The sequence below is a fragment of the Sus scrofa genome, chromosome 9, assembly GCF_000003025.6.
Source record: "Sus scrofa isolate TJ Tabasco breed Duroc chromosome 9, Sscrofa11.1, whole genome shotgun sequence".
NCBI classification, from domain to species: Eukaryota; Metazoa; Chordata; class Mammalia; order Artiodactyla; family Suidae; genus Sus; species Sus scrofa.
The window spans coordinates 121,377,674-121,399,459 of NC_010451.4; the positions used below are offsets into that span (position 1 = coordinate 121,377,674).

The window sequence follows — 21,786 nt, forward strand, 5'->3', positions numbered from 1 at the left end:
CTGGCAAGGATGCAGAGAAATAGGATCACTCATACATTGCTAGTGGGATGGAAAAAAATGGTACAGCTGCTCTGCAAAACAGGTTGGCAGTCTCTTTAAAAACTAAGAATGCAACTCCCATATAATCCAGTGATTTCTCTCCTGGGCATTTATCTCAGCAATATGAAAACTTATGTTTACACAAGAACTTATACACAAATGTTTACATCAGCTTTATCATAATAGCTCAAAACTAGAAAAAAAAAAAGATGTCTTTCAATGGGTGAACGAATGTACCCAAGGGATGGTATATCCATACCTAATAAATAAACCTAGATGGAGCGCCAAAGAATTATGCTGGGTGGGAAAAAAAATCCAAACATTATATACTGTATGATTTCATTTGTAGAACATTCTTGAAATTACACAATTTTAGAAATAATGAGTGATTTCTAAGGGCTAGGGGTGGGAAGCGGTGCCAAGGAGAAATAGATGTGTCTACAAAAGGGAAACTTGAGGGATTCTGGTGGTGAGTAAAGATTTGACCAGGCATTTCACAAAACAGAAAATTCAAACAGCCTATAAACATGTGTAAAAGTGCATAGACTCAGTAACAAGGAATATGGAATAAAAATCACAGTTTTGATACGATGACACATCCACTAGATTGGCAAAAATTAAGTCTAACAATACTAGTTTTGACAAGGATTGAAGCAGCTGGAACTACCATACATCTCTGGTGCGAGTGTAAACTTTATGACTACTTTGGAAAACAATTTGGCATTATCTAACAAAGTTAAATATAAGTATACCCTATAGCCCAGCAATTCCACTCCAAGGTATATACACTACAGAAAAGTTTGCCCTTGCACACCAGGACATATACAGATATAAACAAAAATGTAATTAACTGTTCTTTGTAATAGCCCCAAATCTAATTACACGCAGCAAAAACAGATGACCTCGTAATCAAGTGAAAGAAGAGGCCAGACACACAACAAAATCTTTATGCTACATTACTCCATTTATAGAAAGTTCAAAAACTAAACTATAGTGTTCAGGGATGCATAATGAGGTGAAAAAACTATAAAGATGTATATACAGAAGTTCTTACCATAAAGTGAGGATAGTTGTTCCTTTAGGGAGAAGGACTTATGAAAGGGAATGGGATCTGGGTTGATGGCAATGACCTGGGTGGGAATTGCAAGGTTTGATGGATGATGATTCCTTCGGCGGGCTGTACCGGTATGTTGTCTCCCTTTTCCTCCGTGGGTAATTGTTTATAAAAATATAACGCATCTCTTTAGATTTCACTGTTGTGCCTTTGAGAAGAAATGAGAGAAGAATGTAGGTGTGAGGTTTTAACTGTGTGAAAAAAAAAAAAGGCAGCAGAGGAAAATCTGAGGTCAAAATTTAAAACTTGTGAAGAAACGGTAGGTGGATTGTTGAGGCAACAGCAAATCTACTGAAATGATTAGGTGGGTAGCTTGCCTATGGATAGGTTTTTTTGGTTGTTGTTGTTGTTGTTTGTTTTTAATGCTTTAGAAGCAACAAAATTTGCTCCAAGTGCTAAATTTCTTACTCCCCTCTTTTACAAGTTGGACCTGAGCTGAGGGACTGTGGGTCTTCAATTTTTTTTTCTCCAAATTATTCGTTCATCTTTGCTTTGAATCTCCAGGCTATTCAGGGTATGAAGAGAAATATGTCTGATGTGGAGGAGATGGCTCCCCCTTTGAGCTTAACCTGTGGGTGAACCCCTCCCTCCCTCTTCCCCAGTCTTCAGTCCAACCAACACTGGGAGGCAGGGTCAGGAGAAAGATAAATAGACCGAAAGCGACAGTTTCCTTCCATCTCATCCCGTCAAGTTCGAGCAGCTCTTCTAATCTACCGATGTCAAAATTCGTTGTTTGGGGTACAGCACATAAGCAATTCGTACAGTTTTAAAATTTTACAAGAGGATGATATGAAATCTCGAGCGCCGTTAACACTTTCTCTTTGTGTTGGGGGTGTGGAAGAGCATTGCTTCTTTCCTGCCTTTTTCTGCCAGATCCCACCATCACATCTCCGCATACACACTTACTCCCTCCCTGCCCCGCCAGGAGGACCAGGTACCCCTCAAGGCGGGGACATCAGGTGTCACTGGACTTCCAGGGACCAGTGCAGGCCGGAAAGAGGAAAACAGATGAGCCTTTCAGGTGACTCTGGAGGCAAAGTCCCGTGGACAGCGACACACCCTGGTTCCTAAGACTCTCATTCTCCCAGGATTTACCGTGCTGGATCCAACCTGTACGTAGCACGCCAAACGCCCTGTGCAAGCTTTCCTAGAGCATCCAAGTTTACATTTCTTAGCCAAAAAGGTAGTGGAGCCAAGGGACGCTTCTTTGGATGGCAACAGCCTGTGCTGTCTTATCCCTTCCCTTCGTCCTCGAGCAAGCCTCGTCTGCTGCAGGGGATTCTCCCAGGACTGGAGCCAGCGCCAATCAGGGCGCTCAGTACCTGCCCCCAGCGCCGGCACCTGGAGGAGCTAGGAGTTCTCGGCTCCGAGAAGGGCCAGTTCTCGAGCGCAGCGGAGGGCGGAGGAACCTCACGTGGGCCTTCCCGGACCGGGGCGCCGGGAAGGAAGCGTACAGACCCTGTGAGAGCGAACTCGGGAGTCGCCTTTGGAGCGGAGCGGCTCAGCTAAGGTAACGGGTTAGGCGCTCTGCGGCGCCCGGGTTCCCCGAAGGGAGGGGGCGGGACCGGGGCGGGACCGGGGCGGGCGGAGGACTTTGCCGAGCGTCGGGCTCAGCGCGGGGCTGAGTCGGGCCAGCGGGTACTTTCGAGGGCTTCTCTACAGCCAGGTAAGCGCGCCCCGGGACCGCCGCTTTCTGCCCACGCCTAGCTTGGCCGTGACCGTGGCCGCGTCCGGCTGGCTCTGGGTCCGCCTTCGCCTCTCCCGCTCTGCACTAGAGCCATTCCTTCTGAGGGGCGCGGCCGGGCCCGGGTGGGGTGGGAGACGGCTCCGGCCTCGTGGCCAGGCCGCTGGTCGCGCTGTCTCCGCCCCGGGGCCGGCCTTGCCGGGTCCCTACCCCCGGTCGTGCCTCCGCCGCCCGCCTCAGCCCCGCCTCGCCGACCTGCTTCGCGGCGCCTTTCTCCCTGCCGGCCCCCCCCCGCCCCCCACGGACGCGGCTGCTACGCGTCGGTGCCCGCGAGCTCCCGGGGACCATGCGGCGGCCCTGGCCCGCGACACGGCTGGCTGCGCGGGCCGGCCGGGCGCGCGTGAGTGAGCGGGGCTCGGGGCTGGGACTGAGGGCGCGGGTGAGTGGGAGCCGTGCGTCCGTGCGGCCCGGTGGGTCCGAGCGCGCTCCAGGGCAGCCTTACAACATGGGCCCCGGGTGCTGGTGGTTTTCCTGAAGTTTCACACAACAAGGCGGGCGGAGGTGCGTTCTCCGCGCCAGGTCGGCCTCTCTGGTCCAGGACCGCTGCGGACCGACCGCCTGCGTCAAGGACAGAGAAACTGGACTCTCAGCCGGGCCGCTCTCCGCTGGCTCCCGAGGCCCCAGGCCCGGCGTCCCGCGCCCCATCCCGCGGGGCGGTGCGCGGGCGAACGGGCGCGGCGGGCTGGGCTCGAGGCGTCGGCCCCATCGCAACTCCGGGAGGAGGGTTTGCCCCCAAGAGTGAGATGCGGAGGTGAGCGGAAAACAGTGTCGGGGCTCGCCCTGCCTTCTGCGGCTCGCGTCCCCTCCACCTGGAGTCTGGCTGGGATGGGCGGGTAGCGTGCCCAGCGCGGCGCCGGGGGAGACCGCCTGCAGGCGGGGCGAGGAGGCTGCCTCGCTGCCCTGCTCCCCGAAAGGCTGCGAAGGCGGCCAGGGGTGGAGGTCTGTCTTCTCTGTCACTGCCCTTGGGCGCTTTCCACCGCCCGCGTTGTTTGTCTCACTGGGGCATTGCTTTTCTCTGGGTACAACGGTGAGGCCCTGAAAGTTTGGCTTAACTAGTTTGACGTGGCGGGGCCGAGGGCCGAGGGGACAGGTCTCCACCCCGTCGGCCCCGCAGTCACTTGAGGCACTCTCTCTCGTCCTTTCCAGCCTGCCCAGCGTCAGATCACACTCAGGGCCTGACTTGGGACCCGCGTTGCGGGGAGGGTGGTTCTCACCAGCAGGGCTAGGGGTTCGGTTCTGAGGAGGCAGCAGTGTACCTGGCAGGGGTGGATGTCTACGCAGTCTCATCTCTGCGCCGCGCCCGGCCTCAGTCTCTGAGCCAGACCTACATGGTTTTATACCATGTGAGAGACTAACGATGGGGGACTTCAGATCCTGCACGTTCCCTCTGCCTGCGATTCCCTGGGATCTGGAGTCTTAAAGGGGGAAAAGGTAGCTTGCTTTCTGGACTGATGAAGTGCTTGAAATTACCTTCAGATCTTGGCCCATTCCTTCAAACTGACAGAAGTGGGCCAAGGGAGAGAAAGAGCAAAGGAACATTCTCTGAAAGCGGTTATAATGTCTCAGACCTCTCCCGGGAGGCTCCAGCTTCTATGCCTGAGAGGATTTAAACCAGCGTGTAGAACAGGGAGATAGGGGGTCATGTCGGCAGGCACCCGGGCAAGGAGAGGGAGGAGGCTGAAATGTGGCTTTCTGAAGTTCAGTGTTAGGCAAATCAGCAGCAGCCTCCTCCCCACAGTTCCCCCACTATCCTAATTTCTGCCATTCCAGGGGGGTGGGCAGTGAAAGGAGATGGGACCCGTGTAAATGTGAAAAGCCACAAGTTCTTTCTTATGAGGGGGTGTTCCTTGCATAGATAGAAACCCTAGTTGTCAACATCACTGCCACTCCTGCCAGACCTAGAAATCTGTGGTTAGTAACCTCATCAGAAATAGTGCTTGGGAAAGGTAAGATGGGCTCTGGTGCTGATGAAAACACCTTCCTGTTTTGCCCAAGGATCTCTGTGTTGTCTCTTACTTGACCATCTGTAATTGGAAGTGAGCTCTGCTTAGACCAGAGAGCCCTCAGTCTGGATACAAACATCATCTGGCAGCAGAGGCGCCTGGCACAGAAACAACCCACCCCCTTACCCAGAGGCCCAGAGTGGGATTTTAGTGACATCTCCTGCTACCTGCGAAGTAGGCTGAGGTGGCTTAAAGGAGGAGCTGGGGATGCTCTGGGTGGCCACTTAACAAAAGAGCGTTTCCACCCTGACCGGGCTGCTCCAGGTCCTGGCCGTTGTGAGAAGTGCACTGAGGTTTAGAATCTGGCCTGAAATTATTAGCCCTAATGAACGCTGCTGCTGTTTGTTAAATACCTTCTATGCACCAGAGATGAGGCTTTGCAAAATCAGTATTATGAGCCCATATTTCACGTGAGGAGATTGAATTTGGGAGAGGTTAAATAGTTTGCTGTGACCGTGAAGCTGGTCAGTGGCAGAGCTGTTCTTGGAACCCAGGTTTCTCTGATTCCAAAGTCTCTGCTTGTTCCATAGGGCCACTCTCCTCCCATTAAGAGCAGGCACACATGTGGTAGCTGAAATTTTAGACCGTTATGAATAAAGACTTATTTGGGAGTTCCTGTTGTGGGTTAAAACCTGGCACTGTCTCTGTGAGGATGCAGGTTTGATCCCTGGCTTCACTCAGCAAGTTAGCTGAGAGTGGCTGTAAGCTGTGGCACAGGTCATAGATGCAGCTCAGATCCAGGTGGCTGGGGCAGTGGTGTCAGCCAGCAGCTGCAGATACGATTTGACCTCTAGCTTGGAAACTTCCATATGCTGCAGGTGCAACCATTAAAAAAAAAAAAAAAAGATTGTTATTTGTAGGTGCAAGAGATATTTGTGACCCCATTTGACTCAGGGAGACGCTGGCCTGGTAAAATTGGATGCTTTTCATTCCCTCTAGGACTCAGGCCTTTACTCCATACACCAAGGGTTAATTTCTTTGATATGCGAAATGCAAACTACAATGTGTATTTATTTACCTTTCAGCTAGCAAAAATCAAAACGATTGATAAACTGATGAAGTTCTGAAAAAAAACTCTTTCATATACTGCTGGCTGGAAAGTAAACTGGTATAACTTTGGAGGACTTTTTAAAAGTTTTTTTTGTCGTGAAGGTCACAACTTTTATATTTTTTCAATTTTTATAGCATTTTTAATTACTCAGTTACATTTATAGTAGTAAAAGGATCACCAAAACCAAATTTTATGGCATTTCCATCCCAAACCCCCAGCGCATCCCCCCACACCCCCATCCTGTCTCATTTGGAAACCGTAAGTTTTTCAAAGTCTTTGAGTTAGTATCTGTTCTGCAGAGAAGTTCATTCTGTCCTTTTTTTAGATTCCACATGTAAGTGATAGCATTTGATGTTGGTGTCTCACTGTCTGACTGACTTCACCTAGCATGATAATTTCTAGGTCCATGCATGTTGCTGCAAATGCCGTTATTTCTTTCCTTTTAAGGGCTGAGTAATATTCCATTGTGTGTATGTACAACATCTTCTTTATTCATCCTCTGTTGATGGACATTTAGGTTGTTTCCATGTCTTAGCTATTGTATATAATGCTGCACTGCACATCGGAGTACATGTGTCTTTTCAAGTCACGGTTTTCTCTGGATAGATGCCCAGCAGTGGGATTGCTGAATCAAATGGTAATTGTACTTTTAGTTTTCTGAGGAATCTCCCTGTTGTTTTCCACAGTGGTTGCACCAATTTACATCCCCATGGAGGGTGTTTTAGAAACATCTATCAAAAAATTAGAAATGCCCATGCCCTCTGGCCCAGTGGTTTCCTTCTCAGGCATCTAATTTGCCATTGTTCTTGCGTATGGTCACAAAGACGTAAGTCTATTATAGTATTGTTTGAACTATGAGAGGACAACGTACATGCTCTTCAAAGGGCACTTGTTAAATATCTTGTGGTGCTTCCAGATAGTTGAATACTGTTCTGTTCATCCATTAAAAAAAAAAAAAGATTTAGGAAGCCTACTATCTAATTGATATAGGGCAACTTTCAAGATATGAGATTAAGTGGACAACATATATAGCATGTTTATAATCTGCTAGTCTTCCTGCTACACAAGAGAGGAAGAAGCCACATTTTAAGATATTTGCTTGTATATGCATAACCACATACACAAAACCTAGTGGTATCTGTGGCTTCCAGGGAGAGTGGACCTGTAAAATCTTTTGTACATTTTCACTTTTGAACCACGTGAATGCATTAACTATTTAAAGAAGAAAACAAAACACCTCTTTTCCTTGCCTTGCGCCCAACTATTCCCCCAAGCTCTTCTCCAGCTGAACAGGGTGGAGCAACACCTCCCCCTCAGATTGCTTGAGAGGTTTCCTTTGTGATAAAAGCCAGAGGGCTGTGAGAACACATAGGGCCTACAGGCTCTGGGCCATCGAAAATTCCTATAATTGTAACTGTGCAGGTTTTGTTTGGAAAGCAAAGATGTCTCTCTGAGCCAGGTGGGCAAGATAGGGCCCTCCAGCCTTGAAACTAATGTGAAGAAATAGAAACTGTCCTTCTTTTTATTGCCCTAGGGGTCCCCTATGCAGGATAGGATAAAGCATCAATGCCCAGATAGCATTGGGTAAGGGAACAGGAGGAACACTGTAGTTGGACATCAGAGAGAGCAGAAGAAGTCTATTTCTGGTGTGGCGTTTGGGCCTCAGAAAGGAGAGGAAGAGAGATATGCTTGAAAGAAAAGTTTGAAAATTGTTCTGGGGTCCATGGCTGTATTGCCCCAGAGGAGGAAGGATGGTGATTGATGCGGTTGTCACTGCATCAGTCAGTGCGTCTCCTGATGCCTCTAGGGGTACTTCTTATTTGCACAGATGCCCAGATCAGTACCCGCCCCCCATCCTGGAAACCACCAGATGTCCTAAGGGAATAGGGGCAGGTATTAGGCACCACCTTCCCTCCTTCAGGTGGGACAGGCTGTTAAATAGAAGAAGCAGTGGAAGACAGACTTGCTTCCAATCACATGGGAAGGGGGCTTGCAGCAGTGTTAGGAAGGGAAGCTTTCAGTGGGAGCATGCTCTGTTCTAGTTACTCTGCTAGGCACTCTGCTTACCTTATCTCATTTAACCTTTTGATCAGGTACATGTGAGAACCCAGGCTCTTTGCCATCAAGCAACAACACTTTGATGCTCTCTTTTCAACGACTTTGCCATTCTCTGCACAGTAACCTGTGACACAGGCACGGTGGCATCACAGAGGGGCTCGCAGACTCAGTTTGGGTTATACCAGCATGTAGCTGAGCATTCCATGCTTTGATGGATGAGCTGGAATCTTTGCAGGCTGGATAGGTTTGTATAAGGCACGGTTCAGGGACAAAGCAGTCGGCACTCGTGGTTTGGATTTCCATCTTGCTTCTATCTCCGTGTGTGCATTAGGGCTGGGCTGAGTGATGTTCCCCAGGGACGGAGGGAGGAGGAGGGGTTGTCTCTGCTTTGGTCCAGATGCCACTGGTGTGGACGGCTGTGAGGAAGAGCTTGGCAGGTCCTATGTCTGTACCCAAAGAGGAAGGTGAGCAGGGTGGCCCCTGAACCTTAGGACTGTGCTGGGAACCTGTCATCTGTCAGCTGTTTGAAGGGGAAAAAAAAAAAAACAACCAGCCTGAGAGCTGAGAGCCTTGCTCAGTGCAAACCTTTCTTCTCCCACGCAGCTCACTGGCTCTGGCTCACCTCTGACTCCCATTCCACTTCAAAAAGAAACAGCTTGAGTTTTTCTCCAAATAAATTCTGGAGCACACAAGCAGCAGCGCCTTCTCTGTGCTGCTGTTGCTAACAGGGGTGAGGGCAAGAAACTGGAGTGGGCTCTCAGCTAAGGCTGCCAGAACCTAACCAAGAAGGAGAAAGCCAGACACCCCAACTATTTAAAAAGCAGTCACCTTATGACACACTCAAAAATGATATTTACGTTAGTCCTGGTAGTGGATGATCAGCCAGAATTCCAGTCAGAAAATGTCCATTGTCCAAGGCACTGGGAAGATAGGAAGATGAGCAAGGCCTGGTCCCTGGGTTCTAGTTGCCTGCAAGGAGGTGTGGGAGAGTGACACTCATGTCACCAACAGGACCCTGCAGACTAAAGAAGTAAATGCCGCGTGAAGGTACAGGTGACATGCTGTCACACACAGAGGGGCTGAAGTGAATCAGGCTGCCCCAGTAATTCTGATGGATTATGACGTTCCTTTTGGAGGAGGTGATGTTTGAACTGGGCCTTGAAGGTTAAATACGATTTTGATGGACAAGCTCAGGAGAAAGGGCAGAGCGACAAAGAGAACAGCTTGGGTCAAGGCCCAGGGTTATGATAGAATATGGAGTGTTTGAAGATACACTCATACCAGTAATGTCATGATTTACTCAGCTTCTGCCACAGACAGAATACACAGCATTTTTAGATACTTAGAGAAGAAAATTTTATATCTTTATTAGATAGGCAATCTCTGGGGTTTTTTTGGTGGTAAAATCCACAGGGCTTGATGGATTAGATATTAGAAGAGGAGCTCACATGAACAAGACCTGTAAAGCTATAATAGGTTTAAATCAGATTCGTTTTAGTTTAAAAAAAAATTAGCGGTGAGTGGTATTTTACATATGTAAAGTCAGAGTTCCCATTGTGGCACAGCAGAAATGAATCTGACTAGGAACCACGAGGTTGCGGGTTCGATCCCTGGCCTCACTCAGTGGTTTGAGGATCCGGCGTTGCTGTGAGCTGTAGTGTAGGTCACAGATGCGGCTTGGATCTGGCGTTGCTGTGGCTGTGGCCTATGCAGGCAGCTGTAGCTCTGATTCAACCCCTAGTCTGGGAATCTCCATATGCTGCGGGTGCAGTCCTAAAAGACAAAAAGACCAAAAAAAAAAAAAAAAAAAAAAAAAAAGAATGTAAAATCTTCATTTTTGTTGTATCAAGCTGCGGTGTCGCTGAGTTTTTCTTGGGGAGGCAGCAGAGCAAAGCAAGAAGAGTACTGGGGATAAGGATTTCAGTTCTGTGTCTTTATTTTATTCATTGGTTTATTCACTCATTCACTTATTCCTGCATTCAGCGAACATGATCCATGTTCCTGGACCACACACTGGGCTCACTAGGGAGAGAGAAAGAGAAGGAGAAAAGAAAACCAACAGTTGCTATGGAACGAGCTCGAGCGTGGAGGAAGACAGCTCGATCGAATGGAACAATGGCAGGCCAAGAAATAGCAACAACAACAAAAAAAAAAAAAAAAAAAAAGAAAAAGGAGAAGCCACAGTTGTACCCTCCAGGAACTTCCAATGGAAGAGACCACAGGAGAAGGTGATAATGCCATGGTAAAAATAGAGACAAAGGGCTATGGGAAAACAAGATTTTCTCAGTAAATATTGGTTTCTAAAACCAGTAACTAACGGAGTTCTCTCGTGGCGTGGTGGATTAAGGATCCGTCACTGTCACTACAGCAGCTCAGTTTCTGTCCCCAGTCTGAGAACTTCCACACACTGCACCTGTGGCCAAAAAAATATAAATAAAGAAAAATAATGTGAATAACCAGTATGTAAAGAGTACGAGAGACCACCGAGAGAACAAAATCAGAACCCTGAAAACTTTTCTTTGGATTTGGCCAGTGGGTCTCGCTGTTCATGTCATGAAATCCCTTGGAATCATGGTGGCCTTTGGAGAACACCATGAATTATTTCTATATGAAAATGGCTGAAGGTGTAATTTTGAACTAAACCAGATATCTCGCCTTCTCTGCCAGATTCTACCACAGACATAGAATGATAGGTGTCACGTTTTAAGAAAACTTTCTGAAACAGAAACTTTAAATGAGGGGATTATGTCAGCTCATATATTTTTCCCCTAAGAATTGGGGAAAGACTGCCAGGTTTCTAATTTCGTGCAGGAAACCCTCATTCCAGCTGGTGGAACATCAGGACTCTGCAGGAGCACAGTTTTGGCAGTTTGAAGCTTGTTGGTGACTTTACCAAGGGCAATTTCAGAGAAGTAACGAGGCCAAACGCTACTTCAAGTTGAGTTGAAACGTAAGGATCACATTTTCAAGATGTCAGCAAGTATTTATGGAATGTTACAGGGGTTGCAGTGTCGAGGGGAAACACAAACCAAAAGCAGTTAAAGCCCCAGCCCTCATGGGGTAAACAAAGTTGTCATAAGGGAAATGTAAAATGACACTGTAATAAAAGCTATAAAACAGAGGCATGGGGTGCATGAGAGAATTGAATGGGAGGTCTGGGCCATTCAGGGAGGGCCTGGGAAGTCATCCTGAGGGAGGGATGATTGAGCTGAAACCTGAAGGCGAGCAGGAAATAAGGAGGTGAGGGGACCTTGGGAGCCGAGAGAGGATCTTCCAGAACGGGTAAAGGCCCTGGCTACAGGGAACATGGCATTTCCAGATGCCCGAGGCCAGTGGACGAGAGTGCGGGAAGTGAGAGGGAGAAACGCCCGAGATGGGCAGGAGGGCTAGAAAGGTGTTAGAACCTGCAGCGTCTTAGCAGCCACAGTGAGGATGTTCCTGTTGATTCTGAAGCAGTGGGTCCTCCCTGAATTCCTTAAGCAGGAGGATGACAAAGCGAGACTTCCTATTTCAAAGAGAGCACACTGGGCATATCATGTGGGCCGTCTGTTTGAGGTGGCCAGAGGTATACGTGGTGAGACCTGTTCGGAGACTCTTGAAGAAGTCCAGGTGAAGGATGGCAGTTGCTTAGATGGGGACGTGTGTAGTGGAAATGGAAAGAAGTGGACAGATCAAGAGGTTTAAAGGGTAAAATGGACAGGAAGTGATGCTTTGGATGCGAGGGTTGAGAGGAAAGTATTGAGGATGAGTCCTAGGCTTCCAGCTTTGTGTGGTGGACGGTGGTGCCATTCCCTGGGATAGGAAATAGGGAGAGAGCAAGACTTTAAGGCCTCATGTGTTCAGCCTCAGCTGTGTGGTACCTGAGGAGACTTTGAACCGTCTGGTGGAGAGATCAAGAAGGCAGGTGGATATATAGGCAAGAGTTTTGAGACGTCTGGGCAGGAGATATGCCTTTGTAAATATCAGCATCTAGGGTTAATTTAAACTATACCTGGAGTTCCCGTCATGGCTCAGTGGTTAACAAATCCGAGTAGGAACCATGAGGTTGTGGGTTTGATCCCTGTCCTTGCCCAATGGGTTAAGGATCCAGTGTTGCCGTGAGCTGCGGTGAAAGTCTCAGACTCGGCTCAGATCCCGCGTTGGTGTGGCTCTGGCATAGGCCAGTGGCTGTGGTGTAGGTCTCAGGTGTGGCTAGCTGGACTCTGTGCCACGGATACAGCCCGAAATAAGAAGGGAACAGTGAGGAAAGAGAAAAAAAAGAAAGAAGGAAGGAAGGAAGGAAGGAAGGAAGGAAGAAAGAAGAAAGAAGAAAGAAATTATGGCCTGGACGAGGCTGCCTAGAGAGCAAGGAGGGGCTTAGAGGAGGAATTAATTTTGAGGAGAGGGAGTTCCTGTCATGGCTCAGCAGTAATGAACCTGACTAGTATCCACAAGGACTCAGGTTTGATCCCTGGCCTCGCTCAGCAGGTTAAGGATCTGGCGTTGCCATAAGCTGTGGTGCAAGTTGCAGATATGGATGGATCCCACATTGCTGTGGCTGTGGCATAGGCCGGCAGCTCCGATTGGACCCCTAGCCTAGGTACTTCCATATGCAGCAGCATAATATATATATATATATAGAGGAGGAGGGGAGGATGAGCCTAAAAAGTAAAAAAGAAGGATGATCCAGGGAGGTAGGAGAAAAACCAGGGAATAAAACCTTCATGAAAGCAACAGCAGAGTGTTTCCTGCAGAAGAGAATATGTAGGTGCTGCTGAGAGGTCAACTAAAATGAGGACCAAGGAAAGTCCACTGGCTTTAGAAACATGGAGATCACAAGAAATTTAAGCAAGAGCTTCAGTGATGTGATAGGCAAAAGTCAGATTGCAGTTGGTGGAGAAGAAAGTAGAAAGTGAGGAAATGAACACTGCATGTACAAATATGTCTTTCCAGAGGTTTGGCTGTGATAGAGAAAAAGGGTAGTTTCATTCTGTTTTAATAGAATCGAGCACATTTAAATGCCAGTGGAAAGGATCCAGTTGAATGGAGAAGTTATAGGTTAAAGGAGAGATAATTCATTATGTGAGATTCCTTAATAAGATGAAAGGCCAGCATTGAATGCGCAGATGGAGGGATGGGCCTTAGGATGGAGAGGGACTGCTCTAAGAGCATGCTTATAAGTGGTGATGGGAAGACGAGGGCGTTGCTCTTGATGAAGAGAAAGAAGGGTGGATAGAGGGGACCCAGGAGGAAGGAAGAAGTTTATTTTAGAATGGGCATGAGAGGAGTTCCCTGGTGGCTCAGTGGGTTGAGGATCCAGCGTTGTCACTGCTGGGGCAAGGACTTAATCCCTAGCCTAGGAACTTCTGCATGACAGAAAAAAAAAAATGGATGGGCAGGAGGACAGTGAAGTGAGAAAGGGTGAAGAAACTAGAGAAGATAATATTGAAGCCCTTATCAGCTGTGCGACATTGAGCCCATTTTCTTACCTGTAAAATGGGTATAATAACCATGATGCTTACTCCACAGACTTGGGGAACATAGAAAGTGATCAGCAAATACAGGTGTTATCTTAAATTTTAAGCTCACTGTCAGTGGCTAGCCAGTGCTAAACACATACTTGGTTTTAGTATGAAACTGTCATCCACACTCTCAGACAGTTAGTAGCTGAGAAGTAGATGGACATCTCTTCATCTGTCACTTGTCTCATGTCCCATCTCTGAGGCCGCGGTCTCATTCTTCTCCAAGCACTTGGGAGCTTTTCTGCTACTTAATGCTGAGGGATCTGTATGTGGTGCTTAGCCAGGGCAGATTCTATTAGGGGATTTAATCGTATGGGCAGGGCATTGGGCCAGGGTGAAAAGAGAAGAGGTTCAATTAATTCAAGAGCCCCATCTCCTCTGACCTCATTCATATACAGAGGACAGGCCATCTGCAGAACTCATTCCTTCATTCCTTTCATAATGTCTCTTGATGAAGCCAACTTTGCAACAGGCCTACATCCGGGCTGAGATGAATAGGAATTGTTCCTATTCTTATGATATTAATCTGATCAGAAGAATGTTGTAATGACTGTATCACATGCTGGGCGCATAGGACAAAGAGGCCCTCGCTGTGTGCAGACTAGGCAGGGAAGGCTTTCCAGAGGAGGTAGTGTGTGAGCTGTGTTGTGAAGATGAAAGTCTTTGCAGACCAGAAGGGAAATAGACAAGAAGGGAACAGTTTTGCAGATAAAGATGGAAGTTTTGGGTAGAGGGAGGCCCAGGATGCTCAAGAGATAACAGAAGGGCTGGAAACTGCATAAAATAATCCAATAATACTAGAAGAGGAAATGTTAGGTTATAGAGATGAGCAACTGGACAGAGCCTGGCATACTGCCTCCTGGGCTAAGGACCTTCAGTTGACCCCGAAGAGATATGGAACCCCTGTAGATTTTTGAACAGAAGCAGAGTGATTGGTCAGGAGATAGTGGTGGCGGTCTAGGTGAGGGTTGACCAGAGAATATTTTCAGTGTTATGAGTGCAAGGTACGGCCATGGTAGTGGATGCGTGAAATGAAACTAAGCCACTTGTGTGAAGGAAGTCATGGCAATTTGACATTAGGGAGTTGGAGAGGTCTTCCTTGTGTTGAAACTTTCTGGGATGATGACAGAACCTTAGATGAAGGGGAGACAGTTGCTAAACTCCTCAATGAGTGAGGGAGCATCAGTGCTGGGACAAGGGGTAGAGTGAAGAATAATCAAATAGCATGGACCTCAAAGGAACATGGACTTTTGCAAGGTAATGGAAATAAACCACTCCAGACTCTACTTTCGGAAAGTAGAATAGACTCATGAAAAATTTTAACTGTTGGGAGTTCCCTTTTTGGCTCAGTGGTTAAGGAACCCGACTAGGATCCATGAGGATGGGTTCAGTCCCTGGCCTTGCTCAGTGGGTTAAGGATCCGGCGTTGCCATGAGCTGTGGTGGTCACACATGTGGCTCGGATCCCATGTTGCTGTACTGTGGCGTAGGCTGGTGGCTGCAGCTCCAATTTGACCCCTAGCCTGGGAATTTCCTATATGCTATGGGTGCAGCCCAAAACTAGCAAAAAAAAAAAAAAAAAAAAAAAAGAAAAGAAAAGAAAAAGATTTTAACTGTAGCTTATTTCCAAGGTGAGACTGCCACCACAAACAGCACATATTTGCTAGATGCCAGGCCACTGAGTACTGCTGAAGACACTGTACACATTGCAAATGGGTACACACAGGTTCAGGATCTCAAAAATCAGCTGCGTCTTCATGATGACTGCACAAGCCATGACGTCCTTGGTGGAATCCCTTCCCTAGCCCCTCAGAAAACCACTTCCAGCCTCTTTGCCGAGATCTGGCTAATACCGAGCGTGTCCTCTCACTATGGCAAAGGAGTTGGGCACCCCTCATCTCAGGGAACTGGTTGTTCAACACCTGTCTCCTGTTGGAAGATGGTTTCATTTCCAACTCACTTCTCTGTGGGGCATCCACTCTGTACCCAGTGCTGTGCTGGGCACTAAGGAGGTTTCAGAAAACTGTCAGCCATGATCCATGCCCTCAAGGATCTTATAGTCCAATGAAAGAAGCTAGACCGGTACACCTGGAACAGCAAGAGGCAATAAAAGGCCTTGTCCCTTTTAAGGACCAGCTGGTTGGATACAGGCCCCCAGGAGAGGAGCTCCGTGTATTGCAACTATATAGCCAAAAGTTCAGGGGGGTGAAAGAGAGTAAGGAATCTGAAATGATCATTAGATGTTTGGGTGGAGGAGGAGGCCTGGGAAGTGGTGCCATTGAGAGAGACAGGAAGTACAACAGAGGAGATACGTGGAGGGGAGGCCAAGACCTCTGATTTGGAAATGGACAGTCTGTAGACTTATTTAGGCAGAGCAGATGTGGGACTCATCTGTCTATGTTGATACAGTGGGAAGTTCTGAGCATGTATTAAGAGTAAATGTTTTAACAAAGGGACAAAAGAGTTAATGCGGAGCCGAATGAGGACCGTGGTAATGAAAGGGTAGAGAAGGGACCTACTCCAGAAACATCTTGAGAAGAATGGATAAGATTTGAGGATTGACTGGATGTGAAGGGAGAGAGGAACGAGACAGGAGTGACTCACAGGTGACTGGGCTTGGGGACGGGGTGGATGGTGGGACCACTATGTAGGAGGAGGAATGTGGGAGACCAGCACTTTGCAGAGAAGAGCAGGTAAAATCATAAGGTCTGTTTTGGAGCATTCAAGTTGGAGTTTGCTGTCAGATTGCTAAGCATACAGTGTCTGGGAGCCACTTGGTGGTTCGAGTCTGAAACTCAAGGAAAGTTCAGCCCAGATACGTAGCTGTGGGAATTGTCCATACACAGGGGGTGCCTGAGGCAGGCATGGTGGGGGCAAGGAGGGCACCTTGGGAAAGACTCAGGTTTATGAGGGGAACGGTCTAGAGGAGAAGACAAAGGAATAGTCAGAATGCTGTGCGTTGAATCAGGAGAGGTAGTGTCACGAATGGTTGAAGAGGAGAAAAGTGAAGGAATAAAGAGGGAGTCATAGGAGTATCTCAAGTAGGAAGAAATCGTCACTAGCAGATTGTTTGGGAGGGGAGTATGGAGGTCATGGAAGATGGGTGAGAGCAACTTCGGAGTAGTGGATGGTGAAAACCAGATTTCAGTGAGTTCAGAATGAGTACGTTGTGAGAAAATAGAGAAGCCAGTATATGCAAACCTTTGAGAAGTTTGCTACCATGGGCAGAGACATGCAGCCACGGTTGCATGATTATCATGAGGAAGTGGAGACAGAAATGTATTAGCTTTGTTGGGAAAGAGAAGCAAGGTAGTTGGGACAGTAACTGTAGGGGGGGCCGTGAGAAGAAGCCATGGTTGTTTTAAAGAGTAGAAGCGACTTGATCAGGGCCGAGGGGAGAGAGCTGAGCAGAGAAGAGGGGAAGGTCCAGGCAGAGAGAATATTCAGTGGCACCTGGACTGATCAGGAGAAGGAATCTTTGGAGGGAAGAGGATGAGGGTTGGGATAATCCTGGATAAGATTTGGGGGTTTGGCTAGGGTTGGGGGAAAGACGAGCAAGTAGTTTGCCCTTGATGGAGTCAGTACCCTCTGGAATGGAGACAAGGGTTTGTGCTAAGAGAGAATGGGGTCTAGTGAGGGCATGAGAAGAAGAGCAGAGGCTTGGAGCAGTTCCTAAGGGGAGTGGAAGTACTGTGAACTAAAGGCTTCCAGACCACTGAATAAGGATGATCACATGGGCAGAAATGGGAGTTGTTCAAGGGAAAATTGAGGGGAGAATGCCAAGGGTGTTTAGAGCATGTTAAATTCAAGATGGTGCCAGGAAATCCCTAAGAACAAGTCCTACGGTGATGAGGATATCTTACAGTATGAGATATTCTAAAAGCCAGCATCCTCTCCAGCCTCCAGGCCCTGCTAGCAAAGCTGTTTAGCCCAGGCGCTGGGCAGAGTCTCCCCTCAGACAGAGGAGGTGGGAAAGCCAGTGAGGTGTTCGGTAAGGTGCTGGAGGATGACGTGGATGTGGATGCATTTGGGACTGGCCTTGCTTGTTCCTGATGCCTTCCATACTCAAAGATTGGCATTTCTGGTCCTGGGACCAACTTTACTTTATTCAGTAGCATTTATTTAGTGCCCACTGCGTGCCCACCAAGGAAGACACTGGCTTAGGCAGCTCAAAGCCTAGTAGGGAGACAGACACAACAGGATGGCAGAGTGTGGAGGTGCCGTGAATCTATAAGCAGGAGGTGTTGTGGAGGTCTGTGCAGGGGGAGCTGACCCGCCTGCGGGGGAGGAGAGGAGGCAGGCAAGGACTGGAAGAGGTGATGCCTAGATTGATTTATAATAAATAAGTTACCAAGTGAAGCAGAGGAAGCGGCCGTGCTAGGCCTAGCACAACCCACCCAAGAGCCTGGCAGGCAGAAGCATAACAACCAGAACAAGGGCAGGTGAGAGAAGAGGCTGCAGGGGTTGGCCAGAGCCAGACCAGGATGGCAAATGCAACCTCTGGGCCTCCAGGGGCAACAGACAGCGTGGTGCAACCAGGAGCAGATGAGAGGCCTGGGCTCTCCAGCTCCCTGTCTGGTCTCCTCCGGTGCATCCCCTCTTGCTGCTGGAGGGCTCTTCCTCAAGTCTAGAACTGCTTAAGATCCCTCAGGGTACCTTTTGTCTTGTCTGTCCCCAAAGATTACCCACCATGTCTCCTGTATGCCCTTGCCCCACTGGGCTCCTGCCACACCAAGTGGCATTTGGTCTTACAAGCCTGCCACTCTCTTCCCTGCCATGTGCCTTCACGCCTGATGCTTCCTGTATCCTCAAAAAAATTCTAAAAAGAGAAAGCACAAGATTGTTCTCACAGAAGTTAAAATAACTAGTATCAACTGAAATATTTACTCATCAGAGATTTCTTTAGTAAAATGAGCAGCCACTGAAAATGGTGTAGAAACACTTTATGTGAGAAGAGATACATGATCTATAGTTAAATTATGAAGTTTCATGTCCACAATATAATCCTAGTAAGCTTGTGTGTGTGTGTGTATGAGAGTATAATAAAATGTTAACAGGGCTTACCTCCAAGTGAACAGAGTTACAGGGGATTTTAATTTTTAATCTTTTGACATATGTATTTTAAAATTTTTCTAATACGCAATTATCCTTTTGTGATAGGAAACAAACAACAAATAAGCTGCTCTAGGGATCTGGTTGGCAGTGTTCCCAAGAGTGACTGACCTCTGGCTGGTTACCCTGACTGCTCATTGTAGACACGGCAGTATTTTTTCTCCGGGAGGACTGCAAGCGAGACTAATACATTAAGTGCTTTCAGTCCCGAAGATGACAGGAGCCAGGAAAGCATAAAGTCTTGTTACTACGACAGCCGGTAGCCTTGATGTCTGTGTGTTTATTTATTAACAGGACTTTCTGTATCCATCCTCCAGCCAGTTTCAGGAGCTTCACAGCTGACTTTGATACAGATCACATTCTCAAAATGGAATAGCGCATCCGTCAGAAGAAGGACAAGGCCAGCTCACCCCCAGAGGATTAAACAACAAGAACACTGTCCTAGGAAGCAAATGACCATGAAAGATAGTGACTAGGGCTCATGAGGTGTTCGGAGAATAGTATGTTGACGAGCTGGATTCTTGTGTCATTTTCTTTAAGCTAACAATTACCGAATGTCTTTTTTTTTTTTTTGTGTGTGTGTGCAGGCATGGAGTGTAGCTTTGTCTACACTTTTTTCCCTTTAAACTTCACAACAGTTCTGTTCACGTCTTCGAGTTATTCCCATTTTAGAGCTGTCAGGATGAAGAACTAGTTAACAAGAGCTTAGGTTTTGGAGTTCCCGTCATGGCTCAGTTGTTAACGAGTCTGACTAGGAACCATGGGGTTGTTGGTTCAATCCCTGGCCTTGCTCAGTGGGTTAAGGATCCGGCGTTGCTGTGAGCTGTGGTGTAGGTTGCAGATGTGGCTCGGATCCCACGTTGCTGTGACTCTGGTGTAGGCTGGCAGCTATAGCTCTGATTAGACCCCTAGCTTGGGAACCTCCATATGCCGCGTGAGCAGCCCAAGAAATTGCAAAAAAAAAGACACACACACACACACACACACACACACACAAAGACCTTAGGTTTTAACACAGCTGTTTCTTCACTGAACCCCTCTACTCCATCATACACACACACACACCCCTCTGTACATAATGGATGCAACTTAAAGGCAGAGGATTTTAAAGCTTGGAAAATGACCTATTGATTTTGGCTTGCAAGTTACTCATCATGGAGTGGATGCCAAATGCTCCTGTTGGATGGATGGATGGATGGGTGGATGGGTGGATTAACAAAGAAAGAATGATTTTGAAAAGGTTATATAATCAGGGATTTCCAGTTGTGGCTCAGTGGGTTATGAACCCAACTGGTATCCATGAGGATAGGTTTGATCCCTGGCCTTGCTCAGTGGGTTAAGGACCCAGCATTGCTGTGAGCTGTGGTGTAGGGCGCAGACTCAGCCAGGGTCTGGTGGTGTTGTGGCTATGACTTAGGCTGGCAGCTGCAGCTCTATTTGACCCCTAGCCTGGAAACTTCCATATCCTGTGGTGCAGCCCTAAAAAAGAAAAAAAAAAAGAAAGAAAAAGTCATATAATCATACAAAGGCAGAGAGAAAGAATAGCATTAGAAACCTGTCTCATAGATCGTTTCTGCAAATGGATGTAGCCAGGATTCAATAGGTCTATCGGTTCCTTACCCAGACTTATAGGTATACCCTGTAATGGGAGTAAACATCAGGAGAGTGGGTTTTCAAGTGCTGGAAAGAATTGGGATCACGCAGGTATGTGGGTCAGTCTGTCCTATCACAGTTTGGGGGAGGAGAGGCGCTAGCTTGGTCCAGTTCCCATGCACGCAGCTTAGATGTCTGCTCTTCTCTTTTGCAGACTGGTTACTGAGGTCCTGCTGTGTCCTAGCAGTTTGCCTATGTCGCTCTGTTCTCACGTCTGGGGACACAGGAGCAAGGAGCCCCAAGCAGTGCTGCTTCCTGGGCCACTTGTGAGAGAATGCTTTCTTTTCTTTTTTTAAGGTTGTATCAAACTGACAGCCCTCCCTTGGCTCAAATGAAGAGCTGTTTTTCTCCATATGTGTGCTGTCACCTTAAGAAGGCTCAAGATTAGTTACTGGGGTCAGCAAGTAGAAAATGAAGGAAGCATTGATTCACATCTCTTATCTCCTTAGTCATCTTTCTTGCTGTGCATAGAAAAAGCTCCCAAATTCCTTTGTCCAGCTCTGCATTCGTAGGCAACAACAGGTATGAGGGTCTTTGCCTCCAGACCTCTGTGAGAAGAGAAATACTTTGGGCAACACGATGGTTTTTTCTGATAGCTCACACCTTGCTTGGAAAGAGTGCACACCGACTTTAGATCACAGAGCAATCCACTGAACGAATTGTGAAAAGCCTGTGAGTGATGGGGCTGCAGAGCCCTGGGCTGGCTAGTTTCTCCTTCTGAAAAAAAATGGAGGCAGTTGGGATGGACTCCCCTTTTCCCTGTTCTCTTTCTGCTCTAAGAATGTGCACTGTTTAATCACAAGTCTAATGAAGTTAATCAGGGAAGACCTGAGGGAGCTGACTTCTGAGGACGGGCCTCGGACACTGGGCGAACTGCTGCTCAGCCCGAGAGCAGATGCCGTCTCTGGGGGTAGATTGTGGCACGTCCCATTTTACAGATGCGGGAAGTAAAGGCCAGACCTCCCCCAGAGGCCCCCTCCCAGCCCCAGCCTCCCAGATGGCAGGGAAATCCTAATGCCTGGACCTGTGCAGCAGCTGCGAGGCCACTGCCTTCCCTTGTCTTCGAAGAGGCAGTTTCCCGGAGGCCTCAGCCAAGTGTATGAGGGAATCTGAATTCTTCTCCTTGATCTGGCCTCAGACTTTTCTCCCTGGTACTTCCTCGCCAGCCCCATCCAGTTTGGAATGAGGAACAGCTTTGTGTGTGTGTGTGTGTGTGTGTGTGTGTTGTGTGTGGTGTATGTGTGTGTGTGTGTGTGTGTGTGTGTGTGTCTTTTGCCATTTCTTGGGCCACTCCTGTGGTATATGGAGGTTCCCAGGCTAGGGGTCGAATCGGAGCTGTAGCTGCCGGCTTACACCACAGCCGCAGCAATGCTGGATCCAGCCTTGTTTGCAACCTATGCCACAACTCACGGCAACACCGGATCATTAAGCCACTGAGCAAGGCCACAGATCGAACCCACAACCTCATGGTTCCTAGTCAGATTCGTTAACTACTGCGCCACGACGGGAATT

The 21,786-nt window shown here is 47.9% G+C and overlaps 1 protein-coding gene across 4 annotated transcripts in view; it reads left to right on the forward strand.

Annotated features, from left to right (window-relative positions):
* FAM163A (family with sequence similarity 163 member A) overlaps window positions 428-21,786 on the forward strand; it is an 82,541-nt gene continuing 61,182 nt past the window's right edge. Inside the window, exon 1 of one of the 4 annotated variants that reach the window (XM_021063745.1) lies at window positions 428-2,663. The gene's annotated coding sequence lies outside the window, so the exon portion shown is untranslated. Of the gene's footprint in view, window positions 2,664-2,740; window positions 2,820-3,053; window positions 3,238-3,259; window positions 3,649-21,786 lie in introns of those variants that run through there. The other 3 variants (XM_021063746.1, XM_021063749.1, XM_021063747.1) reach the window with 3 other exon arrangements.